The sequence below is a fragment of the Mixophyes fleayi genome, chromosome 8 (genome assembly GCF_038048845.1).
Source record: "Mixophyes fleayi isolate aMixFle1 chromosome 8, aMixFle1.hap1, whole genome shotgun sequence".
In the NCBI taxonomy this organism is placed as follows: domain Eukaryota; kingdom Metazoa; phylum Chordata; class Amphibia; order Anura; family Limnodynastidae; genus Mixophyes; species Mixophyes fleayi.
Genome location: NC_134409.1, coordinates 99,921,454 through 99,930,469, shown reverse-complemented (window position 1 = coordinate 99,930,469; position 9,016 = coordinate 99,921,454). Strand labels below are relative to the sequence as shown.

Sequence of the window (9,016 nt, the reverse complement as noted above, 5' to 3'; positions counted from 1 at the left end):
GTGTAGTCCTTTGTTTATCACCTTGGTATGTTCCTAGAGGTAATATACTTTGACTGGGCAACCATCATAATTTTGGCCACGTTACTGAAGAGCTGGTGCTCCAAATCAGCAGTTGGAGCTAGATGAAGACCAGAGGTGGATTGAGACTCCAGGGTGCACTAGGTAAGATATTAGTTCGGGTTATCTGAATTGTAATCTAAACTCTTCTCTAGACAAACTTCCTCTCCTCACCATCACACAAGAAAACTAAGACGTGTATATATATATATATATATATCTCAAAAGACAAGAAAGGGCACCAAACATAGTGTATTAAATGTGACTCTTAGTGAATTTTCCACATGCGTATAATTCCCGTACCAGAGATCCAGATAATATCAGCTTCAATGATTGCATATGATGATCTTCTCTAGGTACCGTCTAAGATGGACATCTGGAACCAATTATAGATATTCCCAACAGTGTAACTCCAGGGTATCTGGAACCAGTGTAACTCCAGGGTAGCTGGAACTCACAAATAAGCACAATAGTGTGATACCGCCAAGCAGGATTACATACAAAGGAATATTTATTAAAAAGAGGCACAGGCCTCACACTGCAGCTCCAAATATAAATTGCTTGTACATTAATACAAATAAAAAACAGCTTATCTGTCCTAATCCTCGTGTGTTGAAAGCATCAGGTGGGGCAATCCTGGCCAGTAAGCCTAAACTGACGACACAGGTCCTGGACAGCAAGCACACAAATCTCCAACGCGTTTCGTCCTCCAATGTAAGACTTTCTCAAGGGGTCACATCTAAAGTGCAAGTGCTCAGTTCTTAAATACAGTCCCGCTCGGTGCATCTCCGGAAAGTGGTCGGTAATATACCTCCCAGGTACAGGGGTTTACATTTAGCAAAGGCTGTATATATAATATGAATATCTGTACTACAAAAATGTAACACTATATAGTAATGTGCTCTACACACACACACATATTTATTTTTATTGCATTGTGAAGACCCATGTCTGGAATATGTCTCATAAGGACATATCTTTCCTAATGCCATAACAACAGGACAATAAAATGGATATGTTTAAGAGCTGTTTGTCACCACACAGTTATCAGTTGAGATTTTCAGCATGTCCTAGACCAAAACAATGACATTTCAATACCATATGGGGACAGTTTCATATATCTGGCTGTCTGAGGATATCCATAAACACACACACACAGATCCACACACACACACACACACACACACACACACACACACACACACACACACCGTCACCTAGCCATGGCTAGTCAAAAAGATTATAGTCATGGTCAACCACTGTGTATCGATTCAACTATGTTTATTTCTCTTTATAGCGGTTATTCAGTTCTTTATATAGAATTTCACACCAAACCAGTTTAGATCTTTCAGTGTAGATGGCTCATCCGTGATGCACGTGACACAATCATTCTTTCTGGGCACCCTGAATGTCTGAATAAATGTAATCATGTGCTTCCCCACAGATTTGACCTCCTCTCAGACCCAAGTTTTCTTCTGCACTTCATTGTGATCTGAAAAGAAGCAGAATTGCCCATTAATGATTAACCTGTGGAACACAGAGAAAACAACATGATTTGAGTAACAAAATATTGTGCTACACCAACCATTGGAAACCTTGATTGTGCTTTGGTCCCATGTTGTTGGATTCTTACATGATCTCTGAAAAGAAAGTGTTGACTGTATACATGCCTAGTTGCCCCTTTAGATCATCCTCTGACTCGTCACTCTGTAGCTGGACTAGTTCAAAAGAAAAATGGATATATAAACAACTGATTTATTAATTAGATCATATATCGAAGATGAGATTCCAAACCTACCATCTGGATCAATGTTCATCTCTTCATATTTTTGGCTTTGAATTCATCCCGTCTTGCCTATACAGCCATTACAATTTTGATGCTCTTGGTTAGTTGGAGGGTCCTTTCTGGGAGGCAGTAATGTTGCTGGTGCACCCAGATGTTGTGCCCAAGGAAGTCTGCCAATTGGTCCATTTCTGTGTTTAGGCTGACAACTTTTGAAAGAGTACCAACATGCATTTGCAATTTTTTGTAACACAGTGTTTGTTGATATTGATCCACATTGCTAAGCAAAAGGCTTTTACAATCGGAACATCTGAAATGTGACAAAGCAGCTGGTCTTTTAAACATGTAGACATTTTCAGTGACTACTCCACATTCTGGTCAGCACGGTGGCGTAGTGGTTAGCACTTCTGCCTTACAGCACCGGTGTCATGAGTTCAGTTCCCAACCATGGCCTTATCTGTGAGGAGTTTGTATGTTCTCCCCGTGTTTGCGTGGGTTTCCTCCGGGTGCTCCGGTTTCCTCCCACACTCCAAAAAAAAACCATACTGGTAGGTTAATTGGCTGCTAACAAATTGACCCTAGTCTCTGTCTGTCTCTGTCCGTGTGCGTGTTAGGGAATTTAGACTGTAAGCCCCAATGGGCCAGGGACTGATGTGAGTGAGTTCTCTGTACAGCGCTGCGAAATTAGTGGCGCTATATAAATAAATGGTGATGATGATGATGATGATACTTCTCTGCATGAAGTTTCATCGTACTTTGCATTGCTGGTGTTAACAGGATTGTAACTTTGTACATTTCAATCCTTGTGAAGTGCCTGCAGAGATTCTTCTGAAGCTCAGAAAAGGGCAACATCTTTATCGAGAGCTAAAGCATCTTTAGAAGAAAAGGTAGTTAACAGCATCTTGGAAACCTCCCCTTTCCATCTTCAATTGAATAAGATCACCTGTGCCAGAGAGACCTTTGCGAGCAATGCCCAATGTTAAAGGGATAGTTTGGTGGATAAACTGCTGTGGCACATTTGCTGTTTCTCATTGAGATACAAGTGGATCCTTTTCACACCTTCAGTGACAGGTAAAGGTAGAGGCATGTTCCATTTTGAATCCTTCAGATTTTTTAAGCCAGCCAATGGATTTAGCCCATTCCATCTTGTCTCATAGATCCTCCTGAATTTGCAGGCATATTCCACTATAGCAATGCAGCCCTCCATCATTGCTCAGCATTGCTCAATGCTTAAAATATTTTGGAAGCAATGGCCAACTTTCAGAGCCAGCGAAGGAATTTTTTATGTACTGATTTCATTGTCAAGTATATGTTTCACAGCGTTTACTACATTCATAAAATTTTATGGAATGGTAAAGTCTTCAATTTTCTCCAAAGTGTAGGTCTTCTGACATGTAATAGTAAACTTCTTATTTCTCGAAGATGGATGTACTAATGTTTACTGACATCTGATGAGACATGATTGTAGATATACTGCACCATCTGCATGATGCATCTGTCATTTTCAATTGTGAATAATAATAAAATTAAGCATAAATATTTTATATATATGTAAATTTATAAATGTATTAGTAACTCCACTGGCCACACCTTTTAGTAGCCCCCACATTTAACTAAAAAAAATTAAAGAGCCGCCCTATAACATTAATAAACCTATTTAAATAAATGCCCCTACTAAACCCCACATAACATTAATGCCAACCCTAAATATTATAAATAACACCCCCACCCACCTTCATAACATTAATCCCCTGTTAATGACCAATATACTTATATTACTGTAATCAGGAACAGAGACCCAGCCGACTGGAGGCCGCTTCACCATCCAGCATCCTGGTGCATAGATGGGAACAGGTAACTGTAGTAAGCAAGATCTGGTATGTGCCTGTATCCTACACACTACCCAGCTGACTGAGCAAGTAATAAACACAGGCCAAGTGCAGGTCAATAGTAGACAGGTGCAAGCAAGAGTTTGTGGTCAGATACAAGACAAAATCTAGTAGACAAGAATTCAGATCAGCAGTGGTCAAATACAAACTGAGCATGCTCATGGAGTTAGTCTCTGAAACTGCTATTATCTATAGATAGAGTAGGCTCATGGACTGGCTCTGAAAGTTAGTTCCTCCTCTTGCAGGATTTCGATCTGTGATAAGATTTCACAGACGGTACGAGCCTGACAGTATCACCTTACTTTGAAGATCATTCCAGATGCTACTAGGAATAGAATTTCTATAAGAATCTCCATGAAGGTGAGCTGAAGGAGTAATTTTACCAATAAAAGGCAATAGGTCATCAGTAAACTAACTCTCAGAATGGGAATCAGAGACCAGGGTTAGAATAGGGTTCTCTCTGTGAAACACAGCGTTGAGATGAGTGATGGTCTTTATGGTATGAAGGTTCACTGGTTGTTTATGAGATTGCAAATCGTCAGTAGTGGCTATGAAACCAACAACCAAGGTCGGAGACTGCTTACACTGGTGGGATGCAGAAGAGGCCTTTTTCTTTGCAGCTTCCCTTCCATAAGAAGCATATTGCAAGGTAGAGGAATAGCACAGGGGTGTGCTACTTGCCAATATAGATGTTGGCACAGTAGTTGGACCCTGATGCGCACACAAGACCAGCAGGAATGTCTTACTGTGTACCGAGTGACATTAAACCAAGTGTCTGAAGAACTGCAGTAATGAAAGCAGTGGAGTTGTATGGAGTACTTTGTTTCCATGAGGGGTGTTGAACATGCCAGTGCTTTTCCTGTCAAACTCTGCAACATCGTGGCTATATGAATATATGGAGTAGCATAATATTCAGGTGCAGCGTAGAAGTTTTCAAGACTTTGTTGTACAAGAGGAACAAATTGATTTAAGTCTTAACCATAAAAATCAAGTGAAGGACCCTTCGCAGAATCAGGAGCAGGAGACAGGGACCGACCACCTACAGAGGTTATCTGGAGAAGGGCAGGTCATCTTGAAGGCCTCAGGCAGAGCAGTCCTCTCAGGCACACAGGCTATGGCAGAGGATTTGTCCTCAGTGATGGAGGCCAGGGCAGAACGTTTGCAGAAAGTTGTCCTCAGGCCTGGATGCCAGAGCAGCACATTTGTCTTCACTCTCAAATGCCAAGGGAAAAATCTCAAACACCTTTCACTGGGCAGTCATCTCAGACACCTCAGACCGAGCAGTCATCTCAGATACCTCAGACTAAACAGTCATCTCAGACAGATTGAACAAGGTACTCTGGCAGCCAGCCAGTGACTAGGCACTCTGGCAGCCAGATAGTGACTGGGCACTCTGGAAACAAGTCAGTGACTGGGCACTCTGGAATTGAGTCCTTGTCAGGGCCATCTTTTCCATTGGGCACAATGGGCAGCTGCCCGGGGGCCCCACGGGCAAGGGGGCCCCATAGGCACAGCTCTTAATGAGAATAAATAATCCTGCAAAAGAAAAAAAACCTGCAAAAAAAACCTACAAGGGTCACTGAGCAAGTACATCTATCTATCTCTATCTCTATATATCTATATCTGTATCTGTATACATCTATATATCTATATCTATATCTAGGGGCCCCGGTGCACTGCTTTGCCCGGGGGCCCATAATGTTGTTAAGATGGCCCTGGTCCTTGTATTCCGCATAAGCCATATCTTTCTATATCTTTCCCTTTTGTAGCCCAGAAACAGATCTATATACTAATCTGAGCTATAAATGCATGAAAGCTTTACAAGCCTCTCCCCTAAGCCTACCCTCTTGCCATGCCCGTTGCACCCGGCCCTGACAGCTCCCATTTTCTTTTGGTTCCTTCTTTTTCTCATTGGCAATTTAGTGGACACCGGAGAAATCTGTGTTATCTTTGGCTTTACACTGTTGATGAATTGTTCTGATACTTAGCTTTGCCTTAATTCTGTGGAAACTTACTTTTTTGCCGGATTTAAGGCATAGCAACATTTCATAAACTGGCCCCCAAGAGTTATATATTTTGCAGAACAGACAATCCAATCAAAAATCAAATAACAATAAAAATTAAGATAGTATTAATAATATTGGTAGATATTTAAATATACTGTATATATTAGTAAAAAGTATAATTAAAATTTTAATGTCCCAGCCTCCACCTACCCTAAATAGGCAGCTAATCACACTCCTTTTTTAGAATTAATTTTATAACATCTATGTAATATCTAATCGAACATCTTAATATCTATTATAATTATAAAAATAATATTGGTTAATATTTAAATATAGATATAGGTGTTCTTTCTGTGCTCCTAAATGATTAGGGAAGGGAATGGAGAATGCAGCCCGAATAACCCTTGGAAACACCTACTAAACTTCCACAAATAGATAAATATAAACACAGAAAATTGGGATCAGGCGCACAAGGGGAGGGGTTTGAATATACTGTATATACTAGTATAAAAAAAGTCATATTAATTTTAAAGTCCCGGCCTCCACCTCCCCTGAATAGCCGGCCAATCACACTCCTTTTTTAGAATTAATTTTATAAAATCTATAATAAATCTAATTTGATCTTTTTAATATTTTAAAAAAAATTACAAAAATAATATTGATAGACATTTAAATATACTGTATATACTGGTAAAAGAATGACATTTAAATTTTAAAGTTCCGGCCTCCACCTCCCCTAAATAGCCGGCCAATCACTCTCCTTTTTTAGAATTAATTCTATAATATCTATGTAATATCTAATCGAACATCTTAATATCTAATATAATTACAAAAATAATATTGATAGACATTTAAATTTACTGTATATACTTAAACAGGAAAATGTAATTTTGATTTTAAAGTTCCGGCCTCCACCTCCCCTGAATAGCCGGCCAATCACACTCCTTTTTTTGGATCTTTTTTAGAATGTTTATCTTATTATTATTAATAATAACATCAACAACAATAATAATACTAATAATAATATTAATAATAATAATAATAATAATAATAATAATAATAATATCAATATTAAAAATAATAATATTTTATCTTAATAATAATAATAATGATAATAACAACTAATCTTAACATAAATAATATTATGTATTTTTAACTTTAATAATGATATTAAAATGATAATAATAATATCTAAACTTGATAATAATAATAATAATTATTATATTAATACTTTCTAATCTTAATAATAATAATAGTAATAATACATTTAATGATAATAATAATAATATCTAATATTAATATTAATATATAATTTGAAACTTAATAATACAAATAATGTCTAATATTTTTTTATAATAATAATAATATAATCTTAATATTAATAATAATAATATCTTATTTGCATAATAATAATAATAATAATAATAATAATAATAATAATATTAATAATATATAATAACCTTAATAATATCAAATCTATTTTTCCTATCTATTATATTTACGATCTTCTAAATGCCATCCCTCTCCTCTTCATGCTGGGCTGTATTGAAAGCAAAACAAAAGAAAAGTTATTTTATGTAAACATTTACAGTTTTTTTTCCTGAAGTAGCAGGCTTATACAACTATATAATATTAACAATAATGGTTCCTATGAGGTTATTATATGTACAGTAATTTGTTACACTGTGAAATGAGTTATTAGTAAGAAATGAGGGTGCTCTGCTTTACTATAATGGGGGCTCACTATTCTCTTAACACTTTTATAGTCATCTTGTTTCTGCAATCCAGAAGATGTTGTTAGTGAATGAAATAATTGATGATAACCGATGTCCTTATACTAACATGCTGGTTTTAGCCACAATTGCATCTTAAGTCTGGTAAGTAATTTTCACCACTCACCACAGGGGTAGTGTACTAAATAGAGTGGGCAATAGGCTGTGATTTTAACCCTGGAGGTATTGGCTATTATTGGGAAAAACATCAGAGTGGTCTGTTACTAAGGAAACCCTATGAAGGTAATCCTGTTACTAAAATATGACCTGTACACCAGTGCCTTTGGTGATGTCACAACTATAAACTTGAAAGGGGACATTGATTGTCAGACCATGGTTTCCCCAGTGTTATTGGGGATTGGAATATTGCTGCTTTCAGGAAGCTGTTGATCTACAAGTACTACAAGTACCATAATACCCTCAACCAGTTACAGTTATAAGTAGTCAATCTTGTAATATAGTTCAATTCATTTTTACACACACCCACCCCCCAAAAAATAAAAAGAGAATTGATGAGCTCTGAATTCCTATCTTTCAGATACAGGAGAAGTGATGGAAAAATATTTAGAGTTTTTCTAAACTCTATAAATACTACAAGGAAAGTCCATATAAGAAACTCTCCTCTGTGCTTTGGAATAGAGGGTGGTTTTCTGTTTTATTTTTCTTTTGAGAAAGTGGTTCAGATTTAACTTAGTGAGTTCAATCTGTCAGTTCAAGATTGGTCACACATAGGTCAAGGGTCGGTATAACACACATAAGATAACACACAACACTGCTATATAAAATATTATCACATAGTGCATTACTGTATAATATTATCAGAAAACACATTATTATATAATATAAGAGGAAGATCAGAGAAAAAGTGAGACAGGAGAGGAAAAGTGAAAACATAATCAGGAAGGTAAAACTCCAATTGGTTCCCTACTTCAGGTAATGGGAGGAGAACCTTTTATTTGCTATATATGTTGGGAGGTGTCAAAACAAAAGTTTGGTCAGTTTTATTGAATGAAAACAGATAAAATGGTAAATACACCAGTGACTCTTACCCGTTAGTATGGTGATTGGCACAATAAGTGGACATCAGTGTCTTCTTATCCTCACCAGGTCAGATGTCAGATGTGTACTGCAGATTAGAGAAAATTAATGTTAGAAAACTGATCACATTTCTTTTCCCGTTAGTCTATATGGTGCTTCAGACCACAAGACAGTAACTACTGAGATATAGGGATACCAGTGAAATACAGACTGACATATAAAGACACATATTTACATATACTGTACATATTTACAATAACTACAAAGATACTACATACGCCAAGTGCTGTCTCTCTGCCTTCACTTGTTGGGCTCCAGAGAACAAACGATGATGGGCGATGTTGTGCCAACATATATAACCTGGGCTGACGAAGGGGCCACGTGTTCTTAATGCCGGATGAATGTTGCATTGCACCCAAAATACAATCATCTGGGAGCTCTTGGTAGATGGACTCCAGGGCTTGTACCAGG

The 9,016-nt window shown here is 37.3% G+C and overlaps 1 long non-coding RNA gene across 1 annotated transcript; it reads right to left on the bottom strand.

The window, feature by feature from the left end:
* Positions 1-1,323: 1,323 nt before the first annotated feature.
* LOC142099495 (uncharacterized) lies at positions 1,324-8,936 on the bottom strand. Its single transcript, XR_012678559.1, has 4 exons — positions 8,824-8,936; positions 8,557-8,633; positions 7,196-7,275; positions 1,324-1,549 (listed from the first exon to the last, which is right to left on the bottom strand). It is a non-coding gene; the product is annotated as an uncharacterized LOC142099495 (long non-coding RNA).
* Between the last annotated feature and the right edge of the window lie 80 nt (positions 8,937-9,016).